Source organism: Lolium perenne, chromosome 3 (genome assembly GCF_019359855.2).
Source record: "Lolium perenne isolate Kyuss_39 chromosome 3, Kyuss_2.0, whole genome shotgun sequence".
NCBI classification, from domain to species: domain Eukaryota; kingdom Viridiplantae; phylum Streptophyta; class Magnoliopsida; order Poales; family Poaceae; genus Lolium; species Lolium perenne.
The window spans coordinates 115,923,486-115,947,298 of NC_067246.2; the positions used below are offsets into that span (position 1 = coordinate 115,923,486).

Below are 23,813 nucleotides of genomic sequence, written 5' to 3' on the forward strand. Positions count from 1 at the left end.
AAGTATTTGCGGAAGAAAACATCAAGCAATTCTTTCGGACTTCTAATAGAATTAGGTGGCAAATTATTATACCAAGTTTTAGCATCATCCTTCAATGAGAATGGAAAGATTTTAGCAACAAAGTAAGTACGCATCTTGACATCATCAGAAAACAAGCTACTCAGAGTAGATAACTCAGTCATGTGTTCAACAGCACTTTCTTTTTCAGTACCACAAAAGGGTGTTTTCTCAACAATTGCTATATGAGATAGATCAAGAGAAAAATCATAATCTTTATCCTTAATGTTTATAGGAGATGTGGCAAATTTAGGATCAGGAGACAGTTTATATCTAACAGCATGTTCTGCAAGCAACTTTTTAATTTTTCTTGCATCAGTAGTAGCATTGCATTTTTCAATAAAATCATCATTAAGCTCCACATAATCTTCATCAGGATCATCACTAAAATAATCAAGTTCAGGTGAACTAACAGGTGTAGTAGCATTAGGAGTTTCAGTATTTTCAATTTGTCTAGACCTAGCAATTGTAGCATCTAGAAAGGATCCCAAAGAACCACTATTGTCAAGCACAGCAGAAACATTATCAATATTATGAGAGTGTTCAGATTCAGCAGATGTACCCGCATGCGAAGCATGTGGCGGTGAAACAAGTTTATCAATCACAGATGGTGAATCAAGAGCAGCAGAGGTATTCAGAATTGTACCTTTTCTTGTAGTGGATGGTAATATGGCGATCTTAGTATCGCGAGGTTTACCCATGATGGAGAATTTGCAGCGAACAATATTAATCCAAGTGAACTTCCAAATAAAGCTATGCTCCCCGGCAACGGCGCCAGAAAATAGTCTTGATGACCCACAAGTATAGGGGATCGCAACAGTCTTCTAGGGAAGTAAAACCCAATTTATTGATTCGACACAAGGGGAGACAAAGAACACTTGGAAGTCTTAACAGCGGAGTTGTCAATTCAGCTGCACCTGGAAACAGACTTGCTCGCAAGAGTTTATCAGTAATAATAGTTTTATAGCAGTAGCAGTAGTGAAATAACAGCAGCAGAGTAATAGAGACAGCAGTAGTGATTTTAGTAAACAGCAGGATTAAAATACTGTAGGCACGGGGACGGATGACGGGCGTTGCATGGATGAGAGAAACTCATGTAACAATCATAGCAGGGCATTTGCAGATAATAATAAAATGGTGTCCAAGTACAAAGCAATCAATAGGCATGTGTTCCATATATAGTCGTGCGTGCTCGCAATGAGAAACTTGCACAACATCTTTTGTCCTACCAGCCGGTGGCAGCCGGGCCTCAAGGGAAACTACTGGATATTAAGGTACTCCTTTTAATAGAGTACCGGAGCAAAGCATTAACACTCCGTGAACACATGTGATCCTCACATCGCTACCATTCCCTCCGGTTGTCCCGATTTCCGTCACTTCGGGGCCATCGGTTCCGGACAGCGACATGTGTATGCAACTTACAGTTAAGACCATAAACAATGATTATCTTGATGAAGCAATAACATGTTCAGATCTGAGATCATGGCACTCGGGCCCTAGTGACAAGCATTAAGCATAACAAGTTGCAACAATATCATCAAAGTACCAATTACGGACAATAGGCACTATGCCCTAACAATCTTATGCTATTACATGACCAATCTCATCCAATCCCTACCATCCCCTTCGGCCTACAGCGGGGGAATTACTCACACATGGATGGGGGAAACATGGCTGGTTGATGTAGAGGTGATGGCAGTGATGGCGGCGATGATCTCCTCCAATTCCCCGTCCCGGCGGAGTGCTAGAACGGAGACTTCTCGCTCCCGCGACGGAGTTTCGCGATGTGGCGGTGTTCTGGAGGGTTTCTGGCGACTTCGACTCCTCTCCGTGCATTTTTAGGTCGAGGCCGATAAGTAGTCCGAAGGAGGGCGTCGGAGGCCGGCCGAGGGGGCCACACCACAGGGCCGCGCGGGCCCCCCTGGGCCGCGCCGCCCTATGGTGTGGGGCCCTCGGGCCTCCACCTGACTTCTCCTTCTGGCTCCGTTAGTTTCCTGAGAAAATAGGGCCTTCTGCATAAATTCCGAGGATTTTCCCGAAAGTTGGATTTCTGCACAAAAACGAGACACCAGAGCAGTTCTGCTGAAAATAGCGTTAGTCCGTGTTAGTTGCATCCAAAATACACAAATTAGAGGCAAAACAATAGCAAAAGTGTTCGGGAAAGTAGATACGTTTTGGACGTATCAAGGACTCTTCATCACCATGATCGCCTCCGGACTGATGTGTGAGTAGTTCATCCTTGGACTATGGGTCCATAGCAGTAGCTAGATGGTTGTCTTCTCCTCATGTGCTATCATGTTTAGATCTTGTGAGCTGCCTATCATGATCAAGATCATCTATTTATAATGCTACATGTTGTGTTTGTTGGGATCCGATGAATATGGAATACTATGTCACGTTGATTATCAATCTATCATATATGTGTTGTTTATGATCTTGCATGCTCTCTGTTGCTAGTAGAGGCTCTGGCCAAGTTGATACTTGTAACTCCAAGAGGGAGTATTTATGCTCGATAGTGGGTTCATGCCTCCATTGAATCTAGGACAGTGACAGAAAGTTCTAAGGTTGTGGATGTGCTGTTGCCACTAGGGATAAAACATCGATGCTTTGTCTAAGGATATTTGTGTTGATTACATTACACACCATACTTAATGCAATTGTCTGTTGTTTGCAACTTAATACTGGAAGGGGTGCGGATGCTAACCCGAAGGTGGACTTTTTAGGCATAGATGCATGCTGGATAGCGGTCTATGTACTTTGTCGTAATGCCCTAAGTAAATCTCATAGTAGTCATCATGATATGTATGTGCATTGTTATGCCCTCTTTATTTGTCAATTGCCCAACTGTAATTTGTTCACCCAACATGCTATTTCTTATTGGAGAACCACCACTAGTGAACCCCAGTCCATTCTTTTACATCTGAATACAATCTACTGCAATCATTGTTCTCTGCTGTTCTTCGCAAACAAACATCATTTTCCACACCATACGTTTAATCCTTTGTTTACAGCAAGCCGGTGAGATTGACAACCTCACTGTTACGTTGGGGCAAAGTATTTTGATTTTGTTGTGCAGGTTCCACGTTGGCGCCGGAATCCCTGGTGTTGCGCCGCACTACACTCCGTCACCAACAACCTTCACGTGGCCTTTGACTCCTACTGGTTCGATAACCTTGGTTTCTTACTGAGGGAAAACTTGCTGCTGTACGCATCACACCTTCCTCTTGGGGTTCTCAACGGACGTGTGCTTGACGCGTCATCACCCCTCCTGCTCCCTCCCTTCGCCAACACACTCATCCATCCCCACCATATCCTCTCCATAGCAGAGGGGAGCTCAGCTCCTCCCTGTTCATCGTGCACGAGCTCGACGCCGGCTCGGTTCTGGTGAAGGTTAAAGTCGACTAGCGCCTACGCTAGCTCTCTGGAAGCCCCTTCCTCTCCGCGTACTGATGCGCCTCTTACTTCTTCCCATGAATGTCTTTCTACATCGCCATCGTGAACAGCAACTCCATCGCTGACGTCAACAGCCGAAAAAGTGTTGTTGTTCCGGCCGCCGCACCCTCTCCCGGAAGCTCCTTCTCCGCCGTGTCCAGCGCACACATCCCCGCCGTCATCTGCGCACCAGGGTGAGCATGTTGCGCCTCGCCATTTCCTAGGGTTTCTAGAGGCCGGCGTGGCATCAGAGACAATGGTGCATGCACCATTGGATTTGATCCAACGGATGCATGTGCCAACCATCGGGTCCCACGAGGCAGCACGGCCTCCACGTCATCCCCTCCGTTTAAATCTCCATCTCCCGCGGGGCCGCCGTGACGCTGGGCCAGATCTGGCAAAGTCCAGAATCCTGGCCCGTCTCTCTTCTCTCCTTTTTCTTCTTTTAAATCTGCCAGTAATTCCTGCCCAGATTTTGAAATACCATAAATTCGTGGAGTGCCCAAATTTTATGATTCAAATTTCTGGATGCTCACAAAAGAAATCTTAACCACAGAATATTGCATCCATGTGCTGTTTGATTCTATATCTGTGTAGATAAATCATGTTCTAGAATATTGCAGTATAGGTATATTAACTAGTATGAGTTTTGTATAGATCATTTTTTGCATGAGTTTAATTTTGGTGTGCATTAGAAGTAAATACCTTTATTTTGGCACTAGTCCGACATGCAGGAGCTTCTTGGATCTGGTTTGATTTACAAATCAAATTCTGTCCATACAACCACTCTTTGATTTTTATTTTGAAAAATACAATTATTTTTGGAGCAAATCCAAGTGCTGCTGGTAGGTATAATACTAGGGTACTTTTGTGCCAAGGGGAATATTTTTATGTGTGGTAGTTTGCCTCTGAGGATGTTACTACTGAAACAGAACACCTTTTCAGTATCTGATTTTTGTAAATTCATTTACAAATAAGAAAAATGCCAAACCAGTGGGTTTAGATCACATTTAGTTTCACCTATCCATGGGTATGCTTGGCTATGGTTGATGCTGCTCTGATACTGGTGTGCCTAGCTATTGATCTGCTCTGGTTCCTGTCTTGTTTAATTTGCCTATATTATTTAAAAATTTATTTGCATGTGATTCTTATGCAAGTGTGTTCCACATGTTGTTAGCTTTCAGTAGGTATGCTGCATGCATTTTTTTGAGTCACAGAAAGATTTAGACCATTTAAGTGGTTTCTAAGTCATTTCTGGATTTGTAAAAATCATAAATTTTGTTTTAAAAATCATAAATTAGTGAAACCACTTTCAGTAGCTTGTGCTTGTGAACCTTTTGTAACGGCCCCGGGAAATACCCCTATTAGTTTTTGTTTGCTCGTTTTCTTTAGCATAATCATGGCATCAATCACCTTGCTTGTTTTTGCAACCCTAAAATTATTTTATTAAAAATCTTTTTCTGCCTTGCTAAAATATCTCGGCAATTTTATAAAGCCGTCCGCTCTTTTTATTATTTTAAATTAAATTAAAATAAATATATTTTTTGGTCCGCTCCCTTAAATAAAATGTTTTGCAATCCTTTCCTCTCATTTTTTTTCCCTACCTTTTTTTCTCTATATCTGTTCCTGGAAATTCGTATCTGACAGCAGCCTTTCTTTTGGAAGTGTATTATGGCTTTGGCCTAATTCTTTTGTTCTTGACCAAACCCCACCGAAGCCACCATCTCATACTTCTCCTGTTTGTCTTTCTCAACACACACTCAGGCATGGACAACCACGGCTTCGTCTCATGCCGCTTCCATGTGCATCCCTCCTTTTCCTTTTATCCCCATCGAGAGGAAGCATCAGCCACACACACGCCAACCACCCTGCCTCTGCCTAGTTTTCCTCTTATTTCTTTCTTCTCCTTCACGAAAGAAGCACCTTGAAGAAACCCCGCCGCCATCGACGGCCTCACCATGGCGCCGCCGCAGCTGACCACCCCGCGCCCGTCCGAGACCACCAGAAGCTCCGTCTCATCGCCCCGGCCCTGCTCGTCCAAGGAATCGAGTCGGCGTTCTCTCAATCAACGGCAAACTCGCCGATTCCCCTCTCCGGCCACCACGCACCGGCGAGATTTCCGACCGCCTCCGACCTCGCCCGCCTCCGTCGAGGTGTTCATCAGCTTCCTGGTGAGATGGAGCCCTTTTTCCTCTCTTCTCTGTCATGTTTGCTTGCTGTTCGGTATCGCTTAATTCTGACGGAACTGTCGTCCCTTTCTGTCCGAGGTACGCGCCGGAGTTCGCTGTCCTTGCCGTCGCCTTGGGCCTCGCTGCACCATGCTAGCACCGTCTCCTTCGACCCTTATCAACAGCAACCTCTCGGTGAGCAGCCGCCTCGATCCATCCCTTTTCCATGCTTCTTTCTTCTCAGTAGGTTCGTTTCCGATCGCGTCCAAGCACGCTGCCGCGGACACCGTCAGTGACGAGCAAGGCCATGAGCTGGCGCTGCTTTGCTGCTTCTGTTGATGCGCCTGCGCGCGCACCACTTCCCCGTGTTGTTGTGTTCCCTCTTGCACATCATGTACACGTTTTTCTGCCTCCGGTTAGTGGTCTCTGTCATTGTCTCCATCCGCCGCGCTTGCAGCAGATCACGTCCATCCTGTGTATGTCGCTTCAAAGGCCACGCTCGTGTATCAGTCCAACCCAGCTAGTTAGCTCATGAATTGATCCAGCTGTGTGCTTGCTTCAACTAGACATCAACGATCAATTGATCTAGCTACCTGCTTGTTTACTTGCTAGCTTCTCAGACTGTGCGTGTTTGCCTCGTCGCCGTGTCAATCAGTCTGCTCCACGGCGTGCCCCTGTTTTGCTTCAGTTTCGTCATACAAGACATCAGCTTCCAGATATACACATCAAAATTCATCCGTTTCCATCTTTTCATATCCGAAGCTATAGTCCAGTACTCCAGTGGGTTGGTGTTGCTCTTCCAACCTGCAGATGCAGATCCTGGGTTCAATCGCTACAGCCATGCATTAAACTCAACCCTGGAAGTTTTCTTTTATTTTGCAAATCTAGTATATTTTATATCTTCTAAATTGTAACTCCGATTAAAATGTTTTATATATGCAAATTGGTCCGAAAAATGTGAGCAGTTTAAATGTGCCATCCACATGCCCGTTTTCATCTCGCATCATGTCGTGACGGTTGTAGTATGCATCGCACCTAATAATAAACACGGAGTATTTTGGAATTACTGGATATGATTTCCCCGCTCCGTTTAAATTTGATGTAGCGCACCCTTGCCATGCTACTGCCATGCTAATCCACCCTTAAATTTGTCGGTAGAAAATGTAACTCCAACTCTAATTTGTTTGTCCGGGGTTCCGACTCCGATTAATTTGGATAAGTGCATCGCATCATCTTGCCATGTCATTAATATCATCTTGATCATGCTGGTTCTTCTTCTGTAGTAGTAAGACTTGCATCCGTTATTTGTTGTAGCATTTGCTTCTTCCCGGATAGGATCGCGAAGTGGTGATGTGAGATACGACGAGTTCTCCAACATGTTCTTCTGCAGCTTTCCACAGGCGAGCCCTCTCTGTTCACCTATTATACACTCTCCCTCGCATTGCTATCCTTATGTTGCGATTCTTTATCGAGTCACGTATCCTATTCCACTTGTTTACCATAATAATCCTATATGCACCATTCCTTATCCATAGCCGTTGCTTGATGTTTGAGCCTTGCGAGTCGTAGGCGTGTATAGGATCTGTTGTTTATCTCGATCTGTTATCGGGATATGTTGGGTTGTTGGGAGGTTATCACATGCTATATCAGTTGTTGGAGATACACATGCTCTATTTAATTGTTAACAACTAAAATTGTAAGCAGAGGCATCTGTGAGCCCCTTTGCGAAAGCATCGGAACTTTGACTCGCTAATGTCCCCTAGGACCCGAGTTCTTGTTATCTGTTCCGAGATTGAGCGCTCTACCCATGCGTGGGGACGATTATTGGGACCCCCCCTCACCCATTACCTTTTCTCAAGTCAGTTGAAAAGGGGGCCACAACCTTGGTTTTATTTGGTGCACGCATATTTATTACTGTTGCCTTCGGGTGTTTACTTCCTGTTGCCTTCGGGTGGTTTATTTTTGTACTGCACTGCATAATTGCTAGACGACTTATCTAGTGCTTGGCCGTTAGTGCCCGCCTAGACGCCTACGCAACCTCTGGGTCCGTCTCGGAGTACGGCCGGACTTCGTCACGGGTAGCTTAGTTGGGTGGCCCCCTAGACTTTCTTGTTGAACTGGGAACGGTCTTGTTGTGAGACATCCACCTGTCGTAAGTGGGTCGAGCATGCGTATGGTTACATTTGGGCAACCCCTGCAGGGTGTACATCTTATCGATAAGCCGTGTCCGCGGTTATGGACGACTTGGAATTGTATGGCTTGATCATAGAACAACTTACACCTTTATGTTGTTGATAATAATCTGCTAATAACTTGATTAGTAATATAGCATTACTACAACCGATACCTAATAAAACTTGTCCACCGTTGAGTGCCTTTTACATTGCCTCTTCGCAATTGTTGGAGGGGATATGTGTAATCGGTCAAGTTATGTTTGTGTAGTATTTATCTGTTACCTTGTGCGCTCTCTTATCTTATCTGATTAGACGGATGTTGTAGCGTGTCTCTATTGGTTATAGTTATGTTGCCGCTAAACCTACCATATAGCCCCCGGCGATATATACATTATACTCGCCCGGCGAGCATAGCCATTTCTAGTCTCGCTAAGTACGTGCCGGAGTTCGTTCCTTGGTACTTACTCTCGCCTTTTTCCCCTTTCTCTTTTGCTTCCTCCCTCTTGTCGGCAACCGATGGCCCGACTTTGACAGGTACAAGATGACGACGTTAGCAAGGTTACCCTTCCGGCTTGGCCTGGGCAGGGTTATGGACGCCACTGGTTATCTTCAGGACTCTTAGTCCAATTTGTATCTTGTCTGTACTCGGACGTATTCGATCTTCTGTATGATTTGGATCTTTGTATTGTATATTTGTATCTTGACTCGATGGAGTCGTTGTTGTAATATATGTATCTTGTGGGCTCTATTGTAATCCTGTTGTAATGTTACCGCTCGTGTTAATTCCTCTGGCATCACGTGTGTGATTCGTCGCGCACGTCGTGTCGGAGGGCGTCTCTGAATCGATATCGTGCGGATTTCGGCGGGATCGCTGGAATCCTCAGGATACCGGTTCCGGGGCGTCACAAGTTGGTATCAGAGCCTCAGGTTGACGGTACCCCACTAGTCCAGCCTGTAGGATAACCTTGCCAACTGACGTTGTTGTGTCTAGTGTCAAAACTATTTTCTAAAATTCGTTGGATAGATCTGACTAGCTCTATTTTTCTTCTTACCTATATTCTTTCTCCTCTTACCTCTGCGAGTTTTGAGTCCTCTCTCTTATCCGCTTCTCCGAGTCTTAGGTTCCGACGTGGGTTGGACGATCTATGCCTTCATCTATTAGGACCGATCTCTGAAGATTTCCGACAGAAGAACATCACCGGCGGCTAACCTTCGTCTTTTCCATCGATGTCATCTATGCCTCTCTGATCTTTCTACAATTCTTTGTTCTTTGGCTCCGTCGAATCTTCGCTGACAATGCTTGTCGATATCGTCAATCAGAATTCTGGGAGCTGTTACACGTCTCTCCTATTCATGTGCAGAGTAATACTTTGAGTGCGGGATGGGCTGATCACCATACCGACTACTCTTATTATTCGCTCTTGTTACGATGAATTGGTGGATCGGTGTGACTGTTACGCCTTTCTTTGTTTCCCCGGAGTCATCATCGTCATCGGAACAACGATTTCTTGTTAGTGGTGTCGCTCGATCTACGTGGAGCAAGAATTCTTGTTAGTGGTGTCGAGGAGTTCGACACATCGCCTGAAGACCCGATAGTTCACCTCTCTCCCCCGTACCATGGCGTGGAACCTCGGGGCGAGGTTCCTTGTTAGTGGTGTCGATTGTAACGGCCCCGGGAAATACCCCTATTAGTTTTTGTTTGCTCGTTTTCTTTAGCATAATCATGGCATCAATCACCTTGCTTGTTTTTGCAACCCTAAAATTATTTTATTAAAAATCTTTTTCTGCCTTGCTAAAATATCTCGGCAATTTTATAAAGCCGTCCGCTCTTTTTATTATTTTAAATTAAATTAAAATAAATATATTTTTTGGTCCGCTCCCTTAAATAAAATGTTTTGCAATCCTTTCCTCTCATTTTTTTTCCCTACCTTTTTTTCTCTATATCTGTTCCTGGAAATTCGTATCTGACAGCAGCCTTTCTTTTGGAAGTGTATTATGGCTTTGGCCTAATTCTTTTGTTCTTGACCAAACCCCACCGAAGCCACCATCTCATACTTCTCCTGTTTGTCTTTCTCAACACACACTCAGGCATGGACAACCACGGCTTCGTCTCATGCCGCTTCCATGTGCATCCCTCCTTTTCCTTTTATCCCCATCGAGAGGAAGCATCAGCCACACACACGCCAACCACCCTGCCTCTGCCTAGTTTTCCTCTTATTTCTTTCTTCTCCTTCACGAAAGAAGCACCTTGAAGAAACCCCGCCGCCATCGACGGCCTCACCATGGCGCCGCCGCAGCTGACCACCCCGCGCCCGTCCGAGACCACCAGAAGCTCCGTCTCATCGCCCCGGCCCTGCTCGTCCAAGGAATCGAGTCGGCGTTCTCTCAATCAACGGCAAACTCGCCGATTCCCCTCTCCGGCCACCACGCACCGGCGAGATTTCCGACCGCCTCCGACCTCGCCCGCCTCCGTCGAGGTGTTCATCAGCTTCCTGGTGAGATGGAGCCCTTTTTCCTCTCTTCTCTGTCATGTTTGCTTGCTGTTCGGTATCGCTTAATTCTGACGGAACTGTCGTCCCTTTCTGTCCGAGGTACGCGCCGGAGTTCGCTGTCCTTGCCGTCGCCTTGGGCCTCGCTGCACCATGCTAGCACCGTCTCCTTCGACCCTTATCAACAGCAACCTCTCGGTGAGCAGCCGCCTCGATCCATCCCTTTTCCATGCTTCTTTCTTCTCAGTAGGTTCGTTTCCGATCGCGTCCAAGCACGCTGCCGCGGACACCGTCAGTGACGAGCAAGGCCATGAGCTGGCGCTGCTTTGCTGCTTCTGTTGATGCGCCTGCGCGCGCACCACTTCCCCGTGTTGTTGTGTTCCCTCTTGCACATCATGTACACGTTTTTCTGCCTCCGGTTAGTGGTCTCTGTCATTGTCTCCATCCGCCGCGCTTGCAGCAGATCACGTCCATCCTGTGTATGTCGCTTCAAAGGCCACGCTCGTGTATCAGTCCAACCCAGCTAGTTAGCTCATGAATTGATCCAGCTGTGTGCTTGCTTCAACTAGACATCAACGATCAATTGATCTAGCTACCTGCTTGTTTACTTGCTAGCTTCTCAGACTGTGCGTGTTTGCCTCGTCGCCGTGTCAATCAGTCTGCTCCACGGCGTGCCCCTGTTTTGCTTCAGTTTCGTCATACAAGACATCAGCTTCCAGATATACACATCAAAATTCATCCGTTTCCATCTTTTCATATCCGAAGCTATAGTCCAGTACTCCAGTGGGTTGGTGTTGCTCTTCCAACCTGCAGATGCAGATCCTGGGTTCAATCGCTACAGCCATGCATTAAACTCAACCCTGGAAGTTTTCTTTTATTTTGCAAATCTAGTATATTTTATATCTTCTAAATTGTAACTCCGATTAAAATGTTTTATATATGCAAATTGGTCCGAAAAATGTGAGCAGTTTAAATGTGCCATCCACATGCCCGTTTTCATCTCGCATCATGTCGTGACGGTTGTAGTATGCATCGCACCTAATAATAAACACGGAGTATTTTGGAATTACTGGATATGATTTCCCCGCTCCGTTTAAATTTGATGTAGCGCACCCTTGCCATGCTACTGCCATGCTAATCCACCCTTAAATTTGTCGGTAGAAAATGTAACTCCAACTCTAATTTGTTTGTCCGGGGTTCCGACTCCGATTAATTTGGATAAGTGCATCGCATCATCTTGCCATGTCATTAATATCATCTTGATCATGCTGGTTCTTCTTCTGTAGTAGTAAGACTTGCATCCGTTATTTGTTGTAGCATTTGCTTCTTCCCGGATAGGATCGCGAAGTGGTGATGTGAGATACGACGAGTTCTCCAACATGTTCTTCTGCAGCTTTCCACAGGCGAGCCCTCTCTGTTCACCTATTATACACTCTCCCTCGCATTGCTATCCTTATGTTGCGATTCTTTATCGAGTCACGTATCCTATTCCACTTGTTTACCATAATAATCCTATATGCACCATTCCTTATCCATAGCCGTTGCTTGATGTTTGAGCCTTGCGAGTCGTAGGCGTGTATAGGATCTGTTGTTTATCTCGATCTGTTATCGGGATATGTTGGGTTGTTGGGAGGTTATCACATGCTATATCAGTTGTTGGAGATACACATGCTCTATTTAATTGTTAACAACTAAAATTGTAAGCAGAGGCATCTGTGAGCCCCTTTGCGAAAGCATCGGAACTTTGACTCGCTAATGTCCCCTAGGACCCGAGTTCTTGTTATCTGTTCCGAGATTGAGCGCTCTACCCATGCGTGGGGACGATTATTGGGACCCCCCCTCACCCATTACCTTTTCTCAAGTCAGTTGAAAAGGGGGCCACAACCTTGGTTTTATTTGGTGCACGCATATTTATTACTGTTGCCTTCGGGTGTTTACTTCCTGTTGCCTTCGGGTGGTTTATTTTTGTACTGCACTGCATAATTGCTAGACGACTTATCTAGTGCTTGGCCGTTAGTGCCCGCCTAGACGCCTACGCAACCTCTGGGTCCGTCTCGGAGTACGGCCGGACTTCGTCACGGGTAGCTTAGTTGGGTGGCCCCCCTAGACTTTCTTGTTGAACTGGGAACGGTCTTGTTGTGAGACATCCACCTGTCGTAAGTGGGTCGAGCATGCGTATGGTTACATTTGGGCAACCCCTGCAGGGTGTACATCTTATCGATAAGCCGTGTCCGCGGTTATGGACGACTTGGAATTGTATGGCTTGATCATAGAACAACTTACACCTTTATGTTGTTGATAATAATCTGCTAATAACTTGATTAGTAATATAGCATTACTACAACCGATACCTAATAAAACTTGTCCACCGTTGAGTGCCTTTTACATTGCCTCTTCGCAATTGTTGGAGGGGATATGTGTAATCGGCTGGGTTATGTTTGTGTAGTATTTATCTGTTACCTTGTGCGCTCTCTTATCTTATCTGATTAGACGGATGTTGTAGCGTGTCTCTATTGGTTATAGTTATGTTGCCGCTAAACCTACCATATAGCCCCCGGCGATATATACATTATACTCGCCCGGCGAGCATAGCCATTTCTAGTCTCGCTAAGTACGTGCCGGAGTTCGTTCCTTGGTACTTACTCTCGCCTTTTTCCCCTTTCTCTTTTGCTTCCTCCCTCTTGTCGGCAACCGATGGCCCGACTTTGACAGGTACAAGATGACGACGTTAGCAAGGTTACCCTTCCGGCTTGGCCTGGGCAGGGTTATGGACGCCACTGGTTATCTTCAGGACTCTTAGTCCAATTTGTATCTTGTCTGTACTCGGACGTATTCGATCTTCTGTATGATTTGGATCTTTGTATTGTATATTTGTATCTTGACTCGATGGAGTCGTTGTTGTAACATATGTATCTTGTGGGCTCTATTGTAATCCTGTTGTAATGTTACCGCTCGTGTTAATTCCTCTGGCATCACGTGTGTGATTCGTCGCGCACGTCGTGTCGGAGGGCGTCTCTGAATCGATATCGTGCGGATTTCGGCGGGATCGCTGGAATCCTCAGGATACCGGTTCCGGGGCGTCACACCTTTACATACTGTGATTTTACCAAAAAAATTGTGAAATATTCTGGAGTGCTTTGTTTATTTGGTATGGCTTGTTTGTTCTCTTTTTGCGATGATAGATTCGAACGCCGGCGGAAACGAAGGAGGAGTTGACTTCGGGAAATTTGAAGAGGAAGACTAGGGACACTTTGCTGATCAAGGCAAGCCACCTCTTGATGAATCTCTAGTCCTATTGATGACGCATAAAGCACACGACCGTTGGGAACCCCAAGTGGAAGGTGTGATGAGTACAACAGCAAGTTTCCCTCAGTAAGAAACCAAGGTTATCGAACCAGTAGGAGATGAACGCCACATGAAGGTTTTTGGTGGAGAAGTGTAGTGCAGCGCACCACCAGGGATTCCGGCGCCAACGTGGAACCTGCACAACACAATCAAAACACTTTGCCCCAACTTAACAGTGAGGTTGTCAATCTCACCGGCTTGCTGTAAACAAAGGATTAAACGTATGGTGTGGAGAACGATGTTTGTTTGCAAAGAACAGCAGAGAACAATGATTGCAGTAGATTGTATTCAGAGTAAAACAATGGACCGGGGTCCACAGTTCACTAGTGGTGTCTCTCCAATAAGATAAATAGTATGTTGGGTGAACAAATTACAGTTGGGCAATTGACAAATAGAGAGGGCATAACAATGCACATACATATCATGATGACTAATATGAGATTTACTTAGGGCATTACGACAAATAACATAGACCGTTATCCAGCATGCATCTATGCCTAAAAATTCCACCTTCGGGTTAGCATCCGCACCCCTTCCAGTATTAAGTTGCAAACAACAGACAATTGCATTAAGTATGGTGCGTAATGTAATCAACACAAATATCCTTAGACAAAGCATTGATGTTTTATCCCTAGTGGCAACAGCACATCCACAACCTTAGAACTTTCTGTCACTGTCCCAGATTCAATGGAGGCATGAACCCACAATCGAGCATAAATACTTCCTCTTGGAGTCACAAGTATCAACTTGGCCAGAGCCTCTACTAGCAACAGAGAGCATGCAAGATCATAAACAACACATATATGATAGATCAATAATCAACTTGACATAGTATTCCATATTCATCGGATCCCAACAAACACAACATGTAGCATTACAAATAGATGATCTTGATCATGATAGGCAGCTCACAAGATCTAAACATGATAGCATAAGAGGAGAAGACAACCATCTAGCTACTGCTATGGACCCATAGTCCAAGGATGAACTACTCACACATCAGTCCGGAGGCGATCATGGCGATGTAGAGTCCTCCGGGTGATGATTCCCCTCTCCGGCAGGGTGCCGGAGGCGATCTCCTGAATCCCCCGAGATGGGATTGGCGGCGGCGGCGTCTTTGGAACTTTTCTCGTATCGTGGCTCTCGGTAATAGGGTTTTCGCGACGGAGAGTTTAAGTAGGCGGAAGGGCAGAATCGGGGGGCTCACGAGGGGCCCACACCATAGGGCGGCGCGGGCCCCTCCTTGGTCGCGCCGCCTTGTGGTGTCGCCACCTCGTGGCCCCACTTCGTATCTCCTTCGGTCTTCTGGAAAGCTCTGTGGAAAATAAGACCCTGGGCTTTTGTTTCGTCCAATTCCGAGAATATTTCATGTGTAGGATTTTTGAAACCAAAAACAGCAGAAAACAGGAACTGGCGCTTCGGCATCTTGTTAATAGGTTAGTGCCGGAAAATGCATATAAATGGTATAAAGTGTATATAAAACATGTGAGTACTGTCATAAAACTTGCATAGGAGTTAAGTCAATAAGCAATAGATTCTTGATAGAAGGTTTTGAAGCAATACAAAGGAAGATATAAGTTTCAGCAATTGCTTTCAACTTCAACATGTATATCTCATGGATAATCGTCAACACAAAGTAATATGATGAATGCAAATAAGCAAGTATGTAGGAATCAATGCACACAGTTGACACAAGTGTTTGCTTCTAAGATGGAAAGAAGTAGGTAAACTGACTCAACATAAAGTAAAAGAAAGACCCTTCGCAGAGGGAAGCGGGGATTACTATTTTTGTGCTAGAGCTTTTATTTTGAAAGCATAGAAACAATTTTGTCAACGGTAGTAATAATTCATATGTGTTATGCATAAGACATCCTATAAGTTGCAAGCCTCATGCATCGAATACCAATAGTGCTTGCACCTTGTCCTAATTAGCTTCGATTTCCATGGATTATCATTGCATTACATATGTTTCTACCAAGTGTCACAAAGGGGTACCCCTATGCCACCTGTACAAAGGTCCAAGAAGATAGATCGCATTTGATTTCTCGTTTTTGATAAATCTCAACTTGAGGACATCCATACCGGGACAACATAGAAAACATATAATGGACTCCTCTTTAATGTATAAGCATTCAACAACAGATAATATTCTTATAAGAGATTAAGGATTAATTTCCAAACTGAAACTTCCACCATGATACATGGCTTTGGTTGGCGGCCCAAAGTTCTTCTCTAACAATATGCATACTCAAACCATTTAATCATGATAAATCACCCTTTCTTCAGACAAGACGAACATGCATAGCAACCCACATGATATTCAACAAAAGTGTAATAGTTGATGTCGTCCCAAGAAACATGGTTACCGCTCAACAAGCAACTTATAAGAAATAAGATACATAAGCTACATATTCTTTACCACAATAGTTTTTAAGGCTATTTTCCCATGAGCTATGTATTGCAAAGACAAGGAATGAAGTTTTAAAGGTAGCACGCAAGCAATTTACTTTGGAATGGCAGAGAAATACCACATAGGTAGGTATGGTGGACACAAATGGCATAGGTTTTGGCTCAAGGTTTTGGATGCACGAGAAGCATTCCCTCTCAGTACAAGGCTTTGGCTAGCAAGGTTGTTCGAAGCAAACACAAGTATGAACCGGTACATCAAAAATTACATAAGAACATATTGCAAGCATTATAAGACTCTACATTATCTTCCTTGTTGTTCAAACACTTCACCAGAAAATATCTAGACTTTTAGAGAGACCAATCATGCAAACCAAATTTCAACAAGCTCTATGGTAGTTCTTCATTAATAGGTGCAAAGTACATGATGCAAGAGCTTAAACATGATCTATTTGAGCAAAACAATTGCCAAGTATCAAATTATTCAAGACCATATACCAATTACCACATGAAGCATTTTCTGTTTCCAACAAAATAGCAATGAACGAAGCAATTTCAACCTTCGCCATGAACATTAAAAGTAAAGCTAAGAACACCAGTGTTCATATGAACGAGCGGAGCGTGTCTTTCTCCCAAACAAAGAATGCTAGGATCCGATTTTATTCAAACACAAACAAAAATAAAAACATAAAGTCGCTCCAAGTAAAGCACATAAGATGTGACAGAATAAAAATATAGTTTCACTAGAGGTGACCTGATAAGTTGTCGATGAAGAAGGGGATGCCTTGGGCATCCCCAATCTTAGATGCTTGAGTCTTCTTGAAATATGCAGGGATGAACCACGGGGGCATCCCCAAGCTTAGACTTTTGTCAACACCCGGATTTTTAAGTCCGGATGCCTATTATGTCATACATCGCAATCGCAGGAATATTGTTGTTGCGAGGCATAATAGTTAAGTATCACAGTCATCATTCATTACAAACCATATTGTCTTACAAGTGGAATCACATGATCCATATTACACGAATAGTTGATCTATTGATCAACGAACAAACACAAGTTCATAGCGGAAGCGTGAAGATAGATGGACTCTCTAGTCCACAGGCCAACGCTTGATGTCGGAAGACTCCTAGTTGTCGTAGGCGTCCTGCTGGTCATCTCCTTGTTCATCTTCATACTCTGGCCATTTGAATAGCCAGGGACAAAGCCATGAGTACTTCAAGTACTCGCAAACTAATACTAGTGTAAGTGCTAGACAAATCTAGTAAGGGTGCTAAGGTCTAGTTTATTTGCATAAAGCCAATTTTAGTTCACAAGTATTTGAGAGAAGACTTATTCATGTGCTAGACTAACTCAAGTGGGAACATTAGTGTCATTCCCACAACATTGTTGTGATTCAAAGTCAAGCCACCAATTCACCATTCATTTCACCAACATTTTCAAGAATCTGACATCGGAAACAGTATGGCCTTTCCAACCGTCCGTAACCGTGGACACTCTGCAGAGGTTGCACACTTGTGCCACAACATTTGATTTCATCCGTCAGGATTACCCCGAATCAACGTAACACAGTACGCGGATCATCAACCATAACCTTTCACTTACAAACCCTAGTATGAGCACCTCTCCCCATGAGCTTGGCCTCCCAGTGAAGACCAACTGTCAACCTGGGAACTGCACAGGGCTTGGCCGTACAATTCACCTCAATTCACATCATTTCTCAACAACGGAGGCAGCCTCGGCATAACCCCTATGATGTGTGTTCAGAGGGAACCCATACTAAGATGCATAAATTTCCAGTTAAGCCCTACCCATAATCAGGTATTGTGGGGGTACTCAATATTGGAAAGGTATCGCATTCAAACCAATATCATTTTTATCAAAAATCACCATCTTCTCTTGGTCACATTCACCTTCAAAATTCATTCAATGGAATGACTCATGATTCCAAGGTTTCAAATTCATTTCAAAGTCACATGTTCCCATCTAGAGTAGTCAAGTTTTAGTATTTAGCACTAGCACTAATCATGAGGGGTACTAATCTTGCTTGGCTAGCTTGAGACTAACTTTACTACTCTAGTAACCTTCTTTCACTTTGACCAAAGTTAACTATAAAAGTAACTCTTTGAATAAACAAGTAAAAACTTGTAAGGTAGAAACTTGGGATAGGCTTGTGGTAAGAAAGGTAAGATTAATGGTGCCTTGCCCCAAGGGGGATTTTCACTTTGCAAGAATATTAGCTTGCCTTGGTAGTTCTCAAAGTTTTCCTCCTCCTCCTCTTGGTAGCAACCTTCTTCCTCCGGGTATTCTCCGGTGCTAGCGTCTAAATTTGAATACGAGGTATAATCACTCAACCAATTCATTGGCTATTCTAAACATCACATATATTCACACAAACTATTCTAAGAACACAATTAATATAATTAGGGTGCATTGGTTGTGTTGCTTGAGGAAAAATAATTTTCTCTCATTACATATGTAAATGATAGTTTCCATAGGGTTCTTGAGAAATAATTTCCTCTCATTGAAATCTTCTTGAGATTTAATTTCTCAAACAATCATACATGAATTCATGTTGACCTAGGTCAACCATTCATCATCATCATTTGAGAAAATGATTTAAATGAGGTAGACCACCTCATACTATCTAATAATTCTACAAATGATTTAAAATCTCCAAGTATTTCATATGAGAGTATTTGACCAGGGGTTCAAACTTCATATGAAATTACTTGGGACAAGATTTAAATGAAGTAAAATACTTCATATCATTTGCATAATAGTTTTGGACAATATCACTTAAGTAAACTAGCCATAGTGACCTTTATTTAAACTAGGGCATGATCATACATAGTGACCACACCATTTTATTGCAGAAACAATTAGTGTAAGTTAAATGTGAGCTATTGGAGTTGGAATTAACTAAATATCTATTTTGGTTGATTTTTAAGATTCAAATGAATGTGAAAAAGTCCCTGCCTTCATCTTTTTATTACTTTATTTCTACAACAAATGTCAAGGTGAGACCCATGGCAAGTTGTAGAACTTTTCCATAGCTTTCCAGCAATATAAAATTTGTTAAATTTGGCCAGGCCAAACATATTCTATTTAATTTCTAAGTTGGGTCCAGTATTGAAATTTGTTTGAAATTGTTTCAACTGGATTTGAATTAAACGGGCTGGCGGGAATTAGTTTGGGCCGAAATGGTTTGAATTACAGCAAATCGGCCCAGTAATGCATCCACTGCGCGTGGGCTTGCTGACAGTGTGGGTCCCGCATGTCAGCGGCTGTTAAACCCGAAACGGTATGAACTAACGTGGGGCGTTAGATTAGATCATCATCGGACGGCTCACGTGCATCGTCGTCTCCGACGAGATGCCGTAGCTTCTCCGGCGAGCCTATGGGGTCGGAGAGCTAACCAGGGGTCCGGCGAGCGGCAGCGGTGTTCAGGGCGAGGTTGTCGACCATGAGGAAGCAGCCTGTAGCAGTGGCGGAGCTCGAGGTGGCCTGGATCAACGGCGATTTCTCCAGGGCTTCCGCGGCTCTGATCGTCCGATTGGGGCTGCTCCGACGTCGATTGAGTGAGTGGAGTGGTTGTGGAGAAGCAAGGATGGGAGGAGAGGATGGTGCGGTGCTTGGATTGCTCAGGGGAGCTCGCTATTTATAGAGGAGCAAGCGTGCGACGGGGCAGGGTTGAGGTCGACATGCGCGCGGCAATTCCGGCGAGCTATGGAGCTAGGCGATGGCGCGGGGCTGTTTAGCGTGTCCATGCGAAGCTAATGGCGGCGACAGCGCGGTCGGGCGACGTCTGGATGGCTCGCATTTCTTTCGTGTCTGCCGCGGCGGCTACGGGATCTTGTTCGTCGTCTCCAGCGGCGGCGGTCCAGGGTCTGGTCGTGCGCGTGTCTGGCGGTGTCGTGGTGTCACGGCGGTGCTCAACGTGTTGAGAGAGGGGCCAAGGCGAGCTGGTGCTGGTGGAACGGCGCGTGGCCAGTGACGTCCATGGCGTCCGCATGCGCGACGTGAGAGGCATCCTGTCGAGTTTTGGGCGCGCGTTCTCCGGCGATGCTACGGCGTCTACCTCGACGCTGGCGGTGCTAGATGGTGTAGAAGAGTGAGGTGGCGAGCTAGGGCACCAGGGCCAGGGAAGGAGAGGAAGGAGAAGAAAGGTGGCGCGGCATGGTGGCAACATGGCCGGCATGGCCATGTTCTTGTCTCCCTAGGGCTCCTCTTAGGTGTTCTGTGCTATGGTGATAGAGAGAGCGGGTCAGGGAACCAATGGGAGTGATTTGGGGCAGTAGCTTAGGGTAGATAACTATTTTCTATAGTGTTTCTATTTATTCCATATTTGCATTTTGCAAATTTTATCCAAATTTGAATGAGTTCAAAAGGTTGCAAGATTTGAAAAGTGTGGGTTTGGTTGAGTTGTAAATGACCAGAGACAATGATGGGTGGTGGTGGAATTTCCAAAAATCAAAGAATGGCAATTTTGCAATGTTGGAGATTGTTCCACACAATAAAAAGTCATACAAAGTGAATTTGGCATGGTGGTCTTCACCAAAGTTGTTCACCTTGATGTGCTCTTGGATGAGGTGCAAAGAATTGGGAAAGTTTAGTTTGAAATTTTTGAATTGCAAAGGCTCAAAGTAGGGATCAGACTATAAATGGCAGATTTGACCATTATCATATGTGATCCCAATTTGAGTTTGAATTTGATTTGTTTTGTGTTTCTTTGATTCAAAAAGTTGTAATAAGTGTTTAGTAACATAATACAACTAATGATGAAGACCAAAATGGTCTAGGGTAAAGATTTGCAAAAATGGCATAAACCATATGTGAGGGTTTTAGGGTTTTATTCTTATTTGATTTCTTTCTCTCTTTGATTTATTTGGTTTGTGATCTTCACTTGATCACATGAGGGTTTATCACATAAACACAATAAAAATCATCATGGCATATCACTCAAATGCACAAGTCCTATGCATGGTACTATATGCAAATAAAAGTTTTTGTTGGTTTGAAATTTTGAATCTCTGGAATTCTTCTAACTTTCTTTTATTGAAATTTGGGATGTTACAACTTTTCACTCTACTTGATCATATTGTATCATCCTCCTCTCTTGACCCTTGAAAACTTCCTCCACACCAAACTCAAAACAAACTCATTAGAGGGTTAGTGCATAATCAAAAATTCACATATTCAGAGGTGACACAATCATTCCTAACACTTCTGGACATGGTCAAAGCTACTGAAAGTTAATGGAACAAAGAAATCCATTCAACACAGCAAAAGAGGCAATGTAAAATAAAAGACAGAATCTGTCAAAACAGAATAGTCCATAAATACGAATTGTTTAGAGGCACTTAACATGCTCAGATGAAGAAGCTCAAATTAAACGAAAGTTGCGTACATATCTGAGGATCACTCATGAATTTTCTCTGATTTTTCTGAGTTACTTACAGAGAGACCTACTCAAATTCATGACAGCAAAAATCTGTTTCTGTGCAGTAATCCAAATCTAGTATCAACCTTACTATCAAAGACTTTACTTGGCACAACAATGCAATAAAATAAAGATAAGGAGAGGTCGCTACATTAGTAACAACTTCCAAGACTCAAATATAAAACAAAAATTGCAGAAATAAAATAATGGGTTGTCTCCCATAAGCGCTTTTCTTTAACGCCTTTCAGCTAGGCGCAGAAAGTGTGAATCAAGTATTATCAAAAGATGAAGTATAAACATTATTACTTTCACAACTTGTCACAATAGGTATCTTAGATGCTTCATTATCTAAATTTCCCATAGTGGTACTAAGGGTTTTATCAATTTTAGGCTTATAATAGTTCTTTGGTTTAGGCACCTTAGAGACATACATGAACTTTTGCTCCTTACCCACATAAGCTTTCTCCTTAAACTTAAGAGAAGAAAAAGTTGACCCCAAGGTTCCCATAGCTTCTTCAAGTTCACTAATCCTATCGGTTTGATTATCATGAGTAGCACAAGTTTCTAAGACATCAATTCTTTCATTGATTCCTCCTAGAATTTTATCAAGTTTATCAGTGTTATCAAGTAATATTCCCAATTTAGTCTCAACATGTAACATCCCAAATTTCAAGAAAATGAACAAGAGAGAAGTCAAGAATCCAAAAATCAGGGTTAACAAAAACTTTTTCTCATCATATAGGTTTATGCATATTAGATCACCTTATATTTTATTTTGAGTGTGCAATTGCCATGATGCTTGCTTATGTGTTCCTTCTCACTCCAAAACCCTAGGGATGATCACTTGATCACCCAAAGTCAAATAAAAAGAAAATATAAAAGAAATTCCAAAAACCCATTTCACTCTCACATAAGGCCTATGCCATTTTTGCAAATCTTAACCTAGACCACTTTGGCTTGCACCATTGGTTGAAGATGGTTACTAAACACTTTTAAATACTTTTGGAAGTGAAGAAACTCAACTCAAACCAAAATCAAATTCAAATTCCAACATACATGCAATATGGTCACTTGTGCCATTTTTAGTCTGATGGCCACTTTGAGCCCCTGGTTCTCTTCTTTCCACTTCTAAACTTTGTCAAACCTTTTCACCTCATCCAAGACAACATCAAGCACTACAACTTTGCCCAAAACCACCCCCTCAAATTCATCACCAATTTCAAATGGGAAGCAAGCAAAGTTGGAACTTTCTCACAAAAACAAGATCATATGCAAAATGTGATTTTGCATACCAACTCCATTTTGACCACCACCACCACCAAAATGCTTCATTCAATATTTGATTACAACCCACCAAAAAGAATTTCAAAATTCGAAAATAATTTTCTTGCGGGCATTCTGTCGAGCACTTGGCAGGCAGAGTATCAATTTGAGCCCATACCTCAATTTTTACCATAGACTTGGTCCAACCTTGCTTCTCTGCACACTGGAGTCTCCCTCTCACTTCACCACACCATCACCACCACTTGCATTTGGACAGGATTTGTTTAAATCCACTCAAACATGCCATGCCGTGGCATGGCATGGCCTCACCATGCCATCTCCCTCACCCTTCACTTCTGGACTGCACCACCATGCCCACTGGATCCCTCTCACCTCCCTGGACGCGCTCGTGCCTTCCCTTGACCGAGACCAGGCTCACACGCGTCAGAACGCGAGCGCCCAGACGCGCCCAGGACTTGCCCATGCCGCGCCAGAGCGCGCATGGCACTCCCTTCTGGACGCGCCGCAGCGTGACGAGCCCCGCGTCATCGCATCGCCTCAGCCCTCACGCTCACCACCGCCGACGCCTCACCTCACCGTGACACGCCTGGACACGCTCGCTGGCCCGCGGGAACGCCGCAGACGACGTGAGCTTCCACGCCCTTCCGCCATGGCCCGCAAGCTCCCATCACGATCGCCGCCGCTGTAGTGCCTCGTTTTCCTCACAATCAAGCGCGTCAGCACCGCATGGACGTCGCCAACACTCCGCGCCCACGCCTTGGCTCTTCGCGCCCCTGGACCGACGGCGACCATGGCGAACCTAGCCGGACGCCACAGCCTCCCCTCGCCGCTATAAAAGGAGGACTCCTCCGTCCAAACTGAGCACGCCAATCGACTCCACACCTCCTCAGAACTCCCCCTGCCACCTCAATTTCATAGTTACGCCGCCGGTGACCGCCAATCGCAAGATCGAAGCCGCCGCCCGTACACGGAGACCGCCGGAGCAGGAGGCCGCCATTGGAGACGCCGCTGCTT

At 44.4% G+C, this 23,813-nt stretch overlaps 1 long non-coding RNA gene across 3 annotated transcripts; it reads left to right on the forward strand.

Moving 5' to 3' along the window:
- Positions 1-4,832: 4,832 nt before the first annotated feature.
- Positions 4,833-13,268, forward strand: LOC127339569 (uncharacterized). 3 transcript variants are annotated; one of them, XR_011755288.1, is made up of 5 exons: positions 4,833-5,852; positions 6,972-7,057; positions 8,366-10,518; positions 11,638-11,723; positions 13,033-13,268. It is a non-coding gene; the product is annotated as an uncharacterized lncRNA (long non-coding RNA). The 3 variants fall into 3 exon arrangements; XR_011755289.1 differs by lacking the exon at positions 11,638-11,723; XR_011755290.1 differs by lacking the exon at positions 6,972-7,057.
- Positions 13,269-23,813: the final 10,545 nt, after the last annotated feature.